This window comes from Thermobia domestica, chromosome 8 (assembly GCF_964235325.1).
Source record: "Thermobia domestica chromosome 8, izTheDome1.hap1.1, whole genome shotgun sequence".
Classification (NCBI taxonomy): Eukaryota; Metazoa; Arthropoda; class Insecta; order Zygentoma; family Lepismatidae; genus Thermobia; species Thermobia domestica.
Genome location: NC_137461.1, coordinates 84,726,725 through 84,741,271, shown reverse-complemented (window position 1 = coordinate 84,741,271; position 14,547 = coordinate 84,726,725). Strand labels below are relative to the sequence as shown.

The window sequence follows — 14,547 nt, the reverse complement described above, 5'->3', positions numbered from 1 at the left end:
TCAAGCTGCCAAGTTCATATCATTTCAGGACTTTTATATACAGATCTGAATATGGTAAATATTTTTTTTCATAGTATATTGTTTAAGAGACGGGGTTTAAAGAACGGAACTTCCCCTTTGTGCGCGCCACTGCTCTTAACTACATGTTGGAGACTCTATTCTGAGAATTTAATTAAATCTCTTGAAAACAGCTGATTCGTACAAAAAATCGAATACAGGTGCATCGAGTTACAAGATGTCTACTTCCCTCTCCCCACCATTTCATTGATTTCAAATGACCTGAATAAAACAGCGTTTCGCCCTGATAGTACGGTCTCGTTCAATTTCAATCAATGGTATGTTATGCATTAACAAAAGGGTCATGACGTGTCTTCCCTGGAAAATTGACGATAACCTTGCCTCCTCTGCGAAACAGCGTCGTGATGTCTCTAACAACACTCACGTGAGCTGCCAGCTTACAGAGTGGCGAAATCTTTCGCCTCTTATTCACGCCCTCCTTCCACCACTGGCACTGTAGCAGTTCGAGCCGGTCGTTGACGGCGGGAAGGTGTGTTGTCTGCTGAAAACTAAAATCTTATCTTGTGCAGAAAAAGAAAAAAAGAAAATAGTGATTTAACTTTATCACAATAAGGCGTTACTTCCACAATGTCGTGCTACAAAACATTTCGTATAGTTATTGCTTGATGCACTGCATTGACTGTGAAAGCAAAATGTCAAAAATGACGACAGTGCAGGTATATTATGCAAAAGAAGGTGAGATTTTCTGCACAAGTCATTCCGCTTTTGTGAGTTTTCTACACGGAAATTAAATAGCCATAGTTTTTTGAAGTGACACACAGAAATGTGACTATACCACTTGTGTATTCAACTATCTTGTGAAGTGAAAAAGCAAAACAACCACTTGAAATCATGAATGTTAAAATTTGTGTACATCAATGTGCGACAAGAGCGCGATCAATAGCATCCAGCTGAATCGATAAAGAGGAAACAGTTGAATGTGCAATGTGCGCAGTGTTGCTTGCCGCACCGCCCCGGGAAGATGGCTCGGATACTTTCTTTACTTGTTTACGGAAATAATGATATTAACAACTTAATTATTTTTTACACAACGTACAGAAAGTTTACAGTTAGCACGTAAGTACTCTTCTATTCTATTTGTCACTACGTAGAAAATGGTCAGATATGGATATTTTTGAGTGTTAAAATTGTACCGAACTATGTATTAACTGATCGAGATTATTGTTTTATTTACTGTTAGCAGAAAAACAGAAGCCACTTTTCATGCAAGTAGGCCAATAGTTAACATATGTTCGTAATGACATCATGTGCGGCGTTAAATCTTGCGTTATATTAAGATAAACTCATTATGAGATACGAGCTTCCGGTTGAATGTGTATGGGCTGTGCCATAGTGAATTTTAGAACTGCGTTCGGATGCGGAGATAGGAGTGGGGAGTATATAACAACATATGATTATCATTGGAAGAATATTGACAGAATATATTATTCGCAAGAAAAAACACGACCAATGATGAAAGATTGAAACAAATTGTATAAAGATTACTGTCTTTTTAACTAGTTACAGGAATTTATTTCGTTTTGATGCTAGTGTAGGACTCCCATATTTCTGGAATAGAACCCCGGACACCCCATGAAATTTTACAGTATATTCGTAGTTATGCAGTTGTTTCGTGATGAAATATCAGAATTAATTAAATAATAGGTGAACTCTCACCAGAAATGGACGACAGAGAAGATTATTCTTATCAACAGAGCATGAATGATTAATAAATGAGGAATTTTCTAAATATCACACAAATGATATTATTATTAACTACATATGGAAGAAAACTGGACATTTGGAGTTCAGAATTTCTGGGTAAGATTCCCGGTGGGGACACTCGGTCGAAAAAGTGTTAAAGCTTTTTCAGGCCAACCCATCCTGAGGGAGGTTGTTCTCATTGACACGAGGCAAAATACTGGGATGGTACGTACCTAGCAGACAAGTCCCAGACCGCTTCCTTCCTTCTCTTTCCTTGAATAGCGTGAGGCCTAACATGGCCATTGATGCCGAAAGCCCAGAAATCTATTTCTTAATTGTAATCCTAATCCTGAATTTCTGGTGGAATAGGTGAAGTGAATCCAAGACTCGGTTAACCCTAGGACTTCCAATGGGGTCCAATGGACCCCAAGACTATGTTTGACAGTTCGTCAGTATTATTTTCCGGGATTCTAAGGGTTAAACCGGGATGTCTGGGAACCTTATACTACTATAAATTCAATTCCAGTACAGTATATTAAATGCAGTCTTTTTTTTTCTGTATAACATGTTAAAACTGCCTATATTTTGAAATTTCGAGAAGACCACATACATAAATAAACATTTTCTACAGAGAGAGAGAGAATGACAGCATAGAAAATGTAATGTCCCGCCAAAAAGTTCCATTACTGTAGAGAATTGCAAGTACCCTAGAAACTCAAACGATAGGCTCAACAGTGAGAAATGCTAGGCCATCCAACCAGTCCTGTTAGCCAGCCTGATTTATTAGGGGGTCAGAAATAAAGACTGAGGGGGCAATGACAAAGACATTAAAGAATACCATAAAATTGTATGTTTATTTCTTATTTACAGAATCTGTATTTATTTTTGAATTACCGAAACCGTAAATTTTTGTTCCATTTTTGTGTGCTTAATACAAGCTCTTTGCGAGGTACTTTGTGTCATATTAATAATTAAAATTGAAGCATATATTTTTTAAAACATCAGAACAAAATTATATTACAGCAATTTTAGATTATACCAATACGAAATAGAAGTATAAGTTTTATTCAGCGTTTGCAGTCAATTTTCTACCTTCCAAAATAAGCGAAACACTACAGTTTATTAATATTCACAATTAACATTGTAGACTATGATACTGTTGTTTGGAAGTGCACCTGATATCCTTGGATGCTTGTCATGGTTGCAGTAATAGGATACGGTTTGAAATTCTTGAAATGGGTCTAGCAAGAAGCATATAATTTTACACAGAAATGAGTAGAATTCGCAAAGTTTAATTTAATTTGGCAAATATAACTGCAAGAATTTAACTGGTTTTGAGTTAGTTTGAAAATTCTCTTTAGTATTATTCTTTTAGATGGGGCAAAAAATAATTTAGGGGGCAGTGCCTCCTCTAGCCCCTCCCAGGCTACGGGCCTGCATCCAACTGCAAACGTCTGCCCTACCTTGGAATTGGTTGCTTTGCCGATCATTTGTCAACCAACTCAATTACCAACGTTGGTCCTACGTTATAATTGGCTGTTTTGACGAGTATTCACCAACCAACTCAACTGTCAAAAGTAGTCCCTAGGAAACAAGTAAAATCGCAGTTGGGTATAGGAGAAAGCCAAAATGATAGAATTAATGACAGCGAATTGTTGGTTGGCCAACAAACACTTTAAACTACGTGAGGGCACGGTGGTTCAGTGATGCAGCGCTTATCTCTGGTGCATGGAGTCCCTGGTTCGATCCCTTGCAAAGTTAAGTTTAGGGTGGGCAACATCGTGTCCTTGAGTTTTCTCAGGGTACTCACGTTTCTTGCCATTTTCTCATTGCACCAGTTCTTCACTCACTTGCTTTAATCATCGTCTCCTTAGCTTAAAGGGTACAATCGCATGACATTCAACTAAAACATTTCATTTTATTTTTTAAAAACTACATTGAGCCTACGCATTTTAACAATTCCCATCACAACCATACTAACCAGTAGTCTACCGAAGGCCTACCATGTGTGCTGCTAGCATTGCTAGGATAAAGTATCTTTTTACCTCCGGTGCTTGGGGTCCCTGGTTCGATCCCAGCTCGCGCCGTGTGGACTTTGTTGTGGACAAACACCGTGCTCGTGGGGTTTTTCGGGGTTCTCCCGTTTCCTCCCACTTTCTTAATTCCACCATTTCATTCATTTCTCATCATCACCGTCTCCTTTAGCCTAATCGGCATAACCGTGGGCCGTAAAACTAAAGATTTCATTTCATTTTTTAAAGTATCTTTTTAGTGGGGATTTCCGCTATTTTGTTTATTTATTTTACTTTAAAACAACAACGTGTGATATATATATATATATATATATATATATATATATATATATATATATATATATATATATATATATATATATATATATATATATATATATATATATATATATATATATATTCTTTCGTATATGGAATATTAACGAAGTAAATTGGACTTTGAAAGTTCTGCCCACTGAAAACCATCCCGCGCCGTGTTTCTGTGAAAATGACGTAAGAGATGCCCAAGAATCTATCAGAAGGGTTATCTAGATATAGAGCAAATAGAGGAAGTTTGATTTTTTAAAAAAAATTGACGATATATTGTAAAACTGCACGTATAATAATTTGCTTTCTACCGCCTACGTTACAGGGTAGTCACTCTTGCCGTAAAAATGTTAATTAAAGCACTCATGATTGAACTGGGTGAGTTTGATAGATACAGAGACAGGCTTAAATTTTGCTACTGTACTAGTTATTGAACCTGCTTACTATATGCAATAGTTTATCATATTTTAGATACAAACTATAAAGATGCCGAATCAAACTTATTATAAACGATTTATTAGCAAACTAGCTTCGTATCACCACAGCTAATTTAAGTTGACTACCACTTGAAGCTCCTATGTCATGAAATACTGTATAATTTACATAAATATTAAAATTACGATTAGTATTTATCAGTTTACACTATACACAAAGTGTACAGAAGGATAAATATACTATTTTACTTTCACACCACGCCCATATTTTAACTTGTATATTTGGACGGTACGTATTTTTTCCCCCTTGGTATCCCCAAATATTGAAAAGTGTTTGAAGAAATATATTAAAGGACATTTTATATCAATGTTTTACTTTTATTTTTGAATTTAAATATTAAATCCGTATCTCAAAAATTGCGATTTTGAATTGACACCGGAACCTTATGATTCTACGAGATCTATCGATCACTGTAAGAATCTAAGAATCATAGACAACAGGGGCTTCATTCCTTGCATATTGAGTTCATGAGAAGGCGAAGCAGTCGGTAGATCTCGTAAAATCATATGAAGTTCTGGTGTTAACCCAAAATCACAATATTTGAAATATATTCCTATTGGATATTTGAACGACGATATTTATTTGAATGCTGAAATGAAGTACTAAACTTCGACAAGCAAAATATGCAGGAAAAACCCTGAAATGTAGTAACTTATACATGCGATATCGTTGATTGCAAAAAAAAAAAGTATCCTCAGAAGTATGCAAACGAACACAGCAATTAAATGTTGCTCGGTTGCTTCCAATTAGGAAAGCACGGAAATTTACCGAACAGCACAAGACAAAGCCTACCGAAATAAACAAAAGATAAACCGTCTTGTTTCATGTAAGTTGATTTTGGCTTTGATAGTAAAATTAGTCCTCATCTTGTTGTGCAGTTGATCAAGGGTAGAATAGACAAGGTCATCATTTGAATTTAGCAAGACCGTAATTTCTTTAATTATTTTTTTATACTTTATTTTTTATATCCTATATTCTCTCCATTCTTTCCTCTTAGACTTTTATTCCATATTTGTACTTTTTTTTTAAACTTTAACGTTTCAGATTATGCCCTGAGGTTAAGAAAGACGGTGATGATGAGGAAACGGGATAACTCCGAGAAAATTGACACACATGGTGTTTGTCCACCACAAAACTCAGTTGGTGGCACAGGCTGAAATCGAACCAGTGATCTCACGCACCGAAGTAAATACTCTACCACTGAGCCACCTTGCACACATGTTTGTATTCCATCATATTTGCGGTTATGAGGCGAAAAGATGGAAAAGTATTTGTATTAGACCTACTATATGATTTAATTGATTGATTGATGACGTATGAGAAATAGAAATTTACAAATGCCAGTAAAACACAATATAAAGAGATCCAAAGTTTGAGTTTCGCTTCTTTTCCTTTAATTACCACATTGCGTTGCTATATTTTCTGAATGTGCATCAATTTCGTGATGAAACTCCCCCCCCCCCCCGTTCATTTACATATTTCTCGTATAATGAGAGAATATGCTTGTCATATTCTTTAGTGTATTGCTCATTAATATTTTGAGTACAAGACCGAGTTTCTTGTGCGTCTGAGGAAGTAACAGATTACTGAACTTCGTTAATTTTGAAATACTCAACTATGTTGGTAGCGTTTGACGTTTTTATCGTCCTACGTTCTTGATAGTAAAAAAGAATATTTAAAAAAATGGCGGTAGGATCAATGAATTCAACAAAATAAGTCTTCTAAGACATTAATGAGGATGAACAACCTGCAAGCTCATTACGAAAATAAGATTTAAGTGGTGAGTCACAGTCGTTCATATGCTTCAAATTTCGACGCTGACAAGAATGTGAACAGAAAATCAAGCTACATTTATACGTGCACAGTGGACGGAAGTGTGTATTTACCGAAAACCGAGATACGCAAGAGAGGCGGAAATATAGTCCTTTCCTCTCCCCCATTCTTGTAGAGTTGCTATGAGGCTTCAATTCTAGAGAATAACAGTTCATAAATTTGCTTTGTTTTTAAAGGAAGAGAAAATATGGGTTGCGCAGGGGTACTATTATCAGTGAGGACATGAGTTGTCAACATGAAATTAAAGCTAGGATAAAAGTGGCAAAAGAAGCATTTAGGTAGAAGAAAAGTATATTTTGTAAGTCCTTGATTAAAGGATTAAGTAAAAGATTCATAAAATGGTTCGTGTGGGTGGAGTATTTGATTCTATGGAGCAGATACATGGACATTGCGCAAAAAGCGATGAAAAACGCGTGGATGCTTTTGAAATGTGGGTGTGGAGAAGAATGAAACGATCGATTTGGGGTTTAGCGTCCTGTTCAGCAGGGAGGCTATATGAAATGTGAATCTACAACTTAACTTGGAATCGGAAACAACTGAAGCTCGCACTGAGAATGGAACCTAAATCTCCCGCGCCAAAGACGCATATGTTAACCATAGCCTGGAGGGAGCTGGAGAAAATGGAGAAAATTTATTAGGTCTACGGGAAACTAATGAGGAAATATTTGAAATAATAAGGAAGAAGAAACAATTTTAGTTGTTATTGAAAAGAGGAAAAGAAATTGGATGGGGCATTGGCTGAGAAGCAACTGTATTGTGAGGGACGTACTAGAAGGGACGGTGGCAGAGAAAATAGGGAAAGGTAGAAATAATTGATGGATGGTATTCAAACAGGAAATTCCTACGTGAAGACGAAGTTAGCTGAAGATTGGAAACTTTTCAGTTCGCGGCAGATGGCGTGACTATAATGTCAGAATGTCTATGGTAATGATGATTATTCCTGTTTGGCGTCAAGAATTACTGGTTCGTATAGTGTCTAGCGCGCGTGCCTTTAATTTTCTACACAAGATCCTGGGTTCAATTCCTGGTTGGAAATTTCCCAGTGATTTTAAACTGTATGTTTTATCCTGTATAGTGTTGCTGCCGACAAAGAACATCAATATAAATGAAATAATAAATAAATCTTCTTCTTCGGAGATAATTTCTAGCTTTAGTGTTTGGAGACACCTAGTGATACAGTGTGGTTTCTTGTTCTCATAAATATATTGATTTTTGCGACTGGAATTAAAAGTGAAACCTTTAGTCTAATATGTCACTTTTATGCCCTTTAAGGCTAAGGTAAATGAATGATTAAAAAGAGTACCGGTAAATAGTTATGAAGAAAAGTGTAAAATGAGAAAAACAGAGAAACTCGAGAAAACCTGATACGATGTTATTGATTATAAACTCTCGTATCAGAGATGGTAAATGCTTCATCACTGAGCTACGGTGCCTCCCATATTCAGGGATAAAATGAGGAGGAACATAGAGGGACGCCTTACCTCGCTTCCAAAAATTACCTATGACGTCCCACTTGCTAAAAAATAGAATGTGCAAAGATAGCGCGGGGGTGGCATGACGCCATGCGTCCCCATACTGACTAATTATACTGTCTATGAGGCATAATATTACTTAGGATTTTAGGGAGAAAAAAACTTGAGAATGGTTACCAGTGCTCCAAAGGATGTGGAAATTCATGGTACCAATGACTAACAATGCTTGTTCTCTGACAGAATGCGTCTTTTAATGTATTTTCAGTATACCAGATGTTTTGAGTTTTTGTGATTTACATCATTGTACAATACAGAGGTTATGAAGAACGGGACCGGCATCGAATCACGACCGGGGCTTGAATCCGATTCAGTTTACGAATGCACAGACCATTCTTCAAGATAAACCCTCACAATCAGTGGTTGAAGTGAGACGGTATGCGGTGTTATGCCATACCGCCTCTGGTTTTTCAGTGATGACGGCATACATCCTCTGGTTTTTCAGTGATCAAGACATACCGTCACTGGAGAGTAGATGCTAAATACCTTTAGTAAATCCATTTTTATACACAGTAATTGACGAATAGCTTTGCACGTAAAAGGATTTTATTTCTTATGTAGAAATAATTTCTAAGTTGACAACACCGACATTTTTGTTATCTTTTCCTACCTTTTGTTTTTAAAAGGAGGTGTCTTTAAAGAAGTTTGTTTAGTTTGTATTTTGATTATTTCTTTCTTATGTATGTATGTGTCTTCTTGCCTTAATGCATATGAATGTCATATTTTGAGCATGGGTGGATTTAGGGATTGTCTGTTGTGGGAGGCGGATCTTCCAAGGGTTTGGAATATCCCTCAGTCGAGTAGGGGGTCCAGGGGTTTTCCTGCAGGAAATTGTTAAGATAAAAATTCGGTATTTGAGCATTTTCGTGCAGAGTTCTCTCTAATACAACATAAGGTTTTTTTTTTTTTTTTTTTCAGAAAGTTGTTGGCAGGGGATCAAAGTCTATCCATGCCCTTCCTGTAACTAAAGAGATACTCTCCAGTGGTTTTCAGTCATCATGTAAATAGAAATGCAATCTTTTAGGCAACATACCCTCACTCTATTTCAACATTTAGATAGCCAGTATGTCGAGTCAAAATCGTAATAAAACATACCGCATCTACTTTTTTTCCACTTCGAACACTGCTCACAATATAAGCCATTCCCCACCATATTATCTCGCCTCCAAAAGAGCCGGATTACAGGCAGGGACGCCTTTAGGATTTTATTTTTGAGTAGGCATGCTCCCTCGCTTATGGATACCTATACACCATTTGATTGATTAATGACAGTAGGAAATTACTTTTATAGTTGTGGACCAATAATGTAAATAGTGGAAAATATATTTACTCTTTAATGTATGTTTTAGCGTTTATATATTTTTCAAAATTTTTGGGTAGATCTATGTCTACCCGGCCTACCCGCTAAAGCCGCCACTGATTACAGGACTATTCCACTCGCCCAAGGTCTGAATGTGCTAGGCAACATAACTTTCTCTTTAAGTAGCTGAAAATTGTTTCTAGGTAAGAGTTGGGCTTTCAGTACCGAAGCTTGTATACGAAACGGAACATCTGCTTAGAAGATGCGATTCAAACCATTTTACTCGAGTTTGTATCTGAGGTAGGAACCTTCACGGGAGACGAACCTAAAACCACGTGCACAGAGAACATGCATATCAGGTAGGCGCGCACCCAGAAATTTTTGTTCGGAAGTTTGGGGGCGGGGGAGGAATCAACGTAATATTGAACGGGCATTATTCTGCAGCCAAAAAAAATAAATAAATAAATAAATAAAAAAAAAATAAAAAAATAAAAGTTAAGTAATTGTAAAATAAATCCAACTATATTTTCAGAAAAAAACAATATAGAACTTGAATGTTTTTATAAGAGAAGTAGTGCAAAATTACTGTAAGACCAAATTTTCATGCTAAATCAATCATTTCCCTGATAAACAAGTATAGTTTTATTGAGAAAGTGTACTAATGTATGTTGACTTAGAAAGTTTTTTTCGGGGGGAGGGGAGACTCCGGATCCGGTGGACCTCCCCGTGGGTTCTCCCTAATATCAGACAGTTCGCCACGAATTTGTATTGATCTATTTTGAAAATGTTGACTTTTGGAATATAAAAATCTTTGGCGAGCGGAACTAAAGCATTCGGGAAACAAATAATACCAGAATATTAAAAAAAATATGGGGTATGTGGGACATAAACGCTGATATTAACATAATAATAGGGAAGCTTAATGGCTGGAAATTGAAGTTCTGGATTTTAGCAGCCATGTAGATAAAGTATATGTACAGTATATGATAATAGCAGTGGCGTGCACAAATCTTCATCAAGAAGAGCGGCACGGAAAATATTTTTCATAATATTATATCTTGTTGAAGGGTGGATTAGAATCTGAAGTTCCCCTTTCCATACGCCGTTGGATATTTGTATATTGAAGATACAGTATTCACTAACAATGTAATAACAAAGCTAACACAACAACCAGTTATACGCGAAATTACGGTATTTATCTGCACAGACAATTGTAAACAAACAGACAGACGTCCTCTTTTACCCCGTACATGTTCTCTTTTTCTGGCCCTAAAATTGGTCCGAGCGGGTTTTTACGAAAATGAATCTTTTTTTTTTTTTTTTTTCTTGAAAGAGTTTGCTGTAAATAATTGTTAATGTTATCATTGTTGTAATGTTTAATTTCCAAAGAAATAGTAGACGGCACATCCAGCTGTAAGCGTAAAGGAAAAGAACTTAATATTTCCATAAAATCGATATTGTAAAACTTTAGTTGTATGAGTTATATTTTTCGCTATGCCATGAAGAGAGAGATTTGTCGAGTTTTGAATGTTAATAATATAAATCATTTTGTTAGATCTGAAAATGTCATTTTTAAAAAACTCTGTTATAATAGGAATTAGCTAACAAATATTTTTAAGTAGATTATTTAAAAAAAAAATCCGTTTCACGCGCAGTTCCCTAACAGTTTTACTCACAAAATGATGTGTTTGAAACAGCACAGTGCTGAACAACATGAAACTAAGCAATCTTCAATTTCTCTTTCTATAGTAAGCTTCTTTTGAGAGCTCTGTTCTATCGTAAAAGTTCAATTTTATTTTAAGAAATCTTGACGCAAATTGAATACCATTTATGTTTCGATCAGAAACATGCCAGTCAAAAACATAGTGATCTACACGTACACACACACACACACCCACACACCCACCCACCCACACACACACACACACACATGATTATATAATCTGTGCCTGTTTTCTGCCATACTGTGTTTGTCACTCTCATAATATGTGAACACTATTTGAGCTTCTAAAAAACAAAAAAAAAAAAAAAAGTCTGCTTTATTTCTTCTCAAGGTTATATTGGGACTGATGTTTGCACAGTTGACAACTTGATTGTTGTTATATGATAAAAAATACAATAGGGTTACATGAAAGGAAACCTGTTGTTATGACGTACTATTGGTATAATAATAAAAAGGAAGTTATACAAATGGTAAGTTCATATAATAGTAAAAAGGAAGTTTACAAATGGTAAGTCTCAGAGTACGTATATCAAATAGGATGTTAAAAAGCAACATTCGCTATTTAGGAGACTTTTTTTTTTTTTTTTGTCACTCACGAAACAGAATTTTCTTGACGAGATAGAGCTCTTTTAATAGGAACAGACATACTATCTGAGACGAGCAATCACTTTCATGACACTTTTTTTGAGATTAGACAACTTCAGCTTCTCGTAAACAACTCTAGGTCTAAATGACATGAGATTTCTAGTTTAACGCCCCACGATTATGCACCACGCCCGAGGGAGACGTACTGCACGGGCCGAATATTTCGGCCCGAGCCCAATCCAGCCCGAACGTAGCTAGGCCCGGCCCAGCCCGGGCCCGAAAAGTTTTGGATATTTTCGGCCCGAGCCCGGCCCGGCCCGATAACTTTTTAAAAATTCTTGGCCCAAGCCCGGCCCGGGCCCGATAAATTTTAAAAGTTTTTGGCCCGACCTCGGCCCGATAATTTTTTAAAAAAATTTTGCTCGAGCCCAATCTTTCTCAAAATTTAGTACTAAATTTGACCTAACCCTCCGAAACATTTTCTAAACTCTGGTTCACAACCTGACGCTTGCTTCCCGAATGGTATTATTGCCTTCTAGAACTTTGCCTGTCATCGAGAGAACAAAAACTCCATTCCCTGTAACAAAAATCTAACTTAATTGATTTTTAGCATAAAGTGAAGATGGCAATATTGTTTAGGGACAGGCTAAACATTCCCACCCCTTCTTGTTATATTTTGAGTTCAGTGAAGGTCAAGGTCAGAGCTCAATTTACTGCATAATGCCTGCAATCTTCTATAGTGAAAGTGGAGCCGCTAAGCAACACAAACTGTAAATAGCAAGTGATTGTAACATTTTTCACGGACACACTTCTTCAACGTTTGGCTTTATTCCAATTATCGTTTAACGAAAGTCAATAATTATTAAAGAATTGCAATTGATCGGACCCAGCCTGGCCCGTGCAGGTCTCTACGTAGTGGTGGTAATGAATGAAATGGTAGAATGAAGAAAGTGACAGGAAACGGGAGAACTCCGAGAAAATCCACGCACATGGTGTTTGTCCACAACAAAGCCCAGCACTTAGCACGAGGTTTAATCGAGTCAGGAGTAATGTAAAATTTCCGAAAAATTTGAACCCGTTGGTAAAAAAAAAGTTTTTTCGGTTTCTTTCCGGAAATTTTGGAAAAATTTGGAAAATAAAAATCCATCGGCGCAAATCTGTCTTCAACATTGGGGGGGGACGGGTAAGACTGTTCCCATATTATAAGCGATGTTCAAAATATTTATGAAGTTCAAAAACAATGCTGTGAAGGATCAGGGGAGCAGAATTGTCTTCAGTGGCGTATTATTTAGGAGGCTATCGGACTCAAGGTCTTCCGAAATAAATTTGTTAGTATTTCGCATTCCACGTACAACAATAATCCTTCTTACCATTTCTAAGAATGTCATTGACTTTCCATTTTCATATGCTCTTTGTTCAGAAATAACACTGTATTCGTCAAATTTCATTCCATGTAAGAACTGCGTCCTTTTTTTCTTTCTTTCGTCCTTTCTACTTTTCTCTTTCTTTTTCTTGACTTACTTTCTTTTATTTCGCCTATCATACTTTATCGACCGTTGTCAGTTGTGATTCAAGTCGGCCATCATCAGTAACACCAAAACTAAGAGGAGTTCATAAGAGAAACTGGTGTTCCACACCAACTTGCGCGGATATCAACATGACAGAACTTTAGTTATTATAACAAAAGAAAAATTATATTGTTTAGTTATTTTTAAAAGAAGGAAATGTATGAATTAAAGAAAATCAAAACGGGGGAATAATTAGCCCGGGAAATTAGGAAGGCCAAGAGGATGCTTCCTTTTTCTTGTATGAATAGAATAAAGGGTTAGATTTATATATCATATAGGATTTATCAGTCTGCAATTCTTGCCATTATAACTCCAATTTATGCATAAATTAAAATATATGTAATTCTCAAACTCAGGTGGGCATAGCCCCTCGAAATAAAATTCTAAATACGCCATTGGTTGTCTTCAACATTGGGGGGTGGGCAGATTTGAGGCTTATTCTAGAAGGGAGATGAAACTCATATTACGGTAGATGAATCTGATCAACTGTTGTAGAGTATATTATATATTAGGCGATGTAGATAAAGTAGTAGTACATATCAGTATTACAAATCACATTCTGAAATCTGAATACATGCATATTTATAATTAGTATGTTTCTAATTAGGCATCCACAAAGATCCACGTTAAAATTGTTTTATAATATAATACTTGGGTAATAAAAATAATGACTTCTCCAAAACTATGAAGAAAGAATATCAATTATATATGAGGCAACAATACTCTTTGAGCAAAATGATGATAATCTCAATAACATTACAGGAATCGTTACAGAAATCTGACGCATGTCAGATACTCTTTAGTTAACATATGTAACCTTACATTATGGAGAAAAATATTCCAGCAATTGAATTCTTTTCTTTGCTTACGAAGCATCCTCTCTCAAAAGAAAAATTGAGACACGCAGAAATACGTAGGAATAAACCATGGCTCGAACTAGCAGAGAAGAGAAAACACGCAAAATTACGTTGGCTACAAAATCCGAATGAAATAACTACACAAAATTTCGTAGATATCAGGGGGGAAACTTCCAAAACTTTTAGAACAAAGAAACGCGATTTTTGGAAAGCTTGGAACTTTTAGATAGCTTGGAACTTGGAAAATTTAGGAACTTGAAGATAATAGTAAAAATAAAAACATTCGGTACATGTATAAAGGGATCAACGAATTTAAGAAAGGCCATCAACCTCGTGCTTACATTAAAGAAAGCTGATGGAACAGTTCTCACTGATACAGATAGCATTTTAAATAGATGGAAAGATTTATTTGACGATTTGCTGAACACGCAGCCAAAAACTAATGTGCGTGAAGAAAGGGAGATACACACCGCAAAACCGTATATTCCACAACCCAACCGAATAGAAGTAGAAATCGCTATAAAGAAATTAAAGAAACACAAATCTCCGGGTGTAAA

At 36.2% G+C, this 14,547-nt stretch overlaps 1 protein-coding gene across 1 annotated transcript in view; it reads left to right on the top strand.

Annotated features, from left to right (window-relative positions):
- Positions 1–260: 260 nt before the first annotated feature.
- Positions 261–14,547, top strand: part of LOC145693015 (cholesterol transporter ABCA5-like) — a 131,582-nt gene continuing 117,295 nt past the window's right edge. Inside the window, 1 exon segment of the mRNA XM_081768669.1 lies at positions 261–1,134. The gene's annotated coding sequence lies outside the window, so the exon portion shown is untranslated.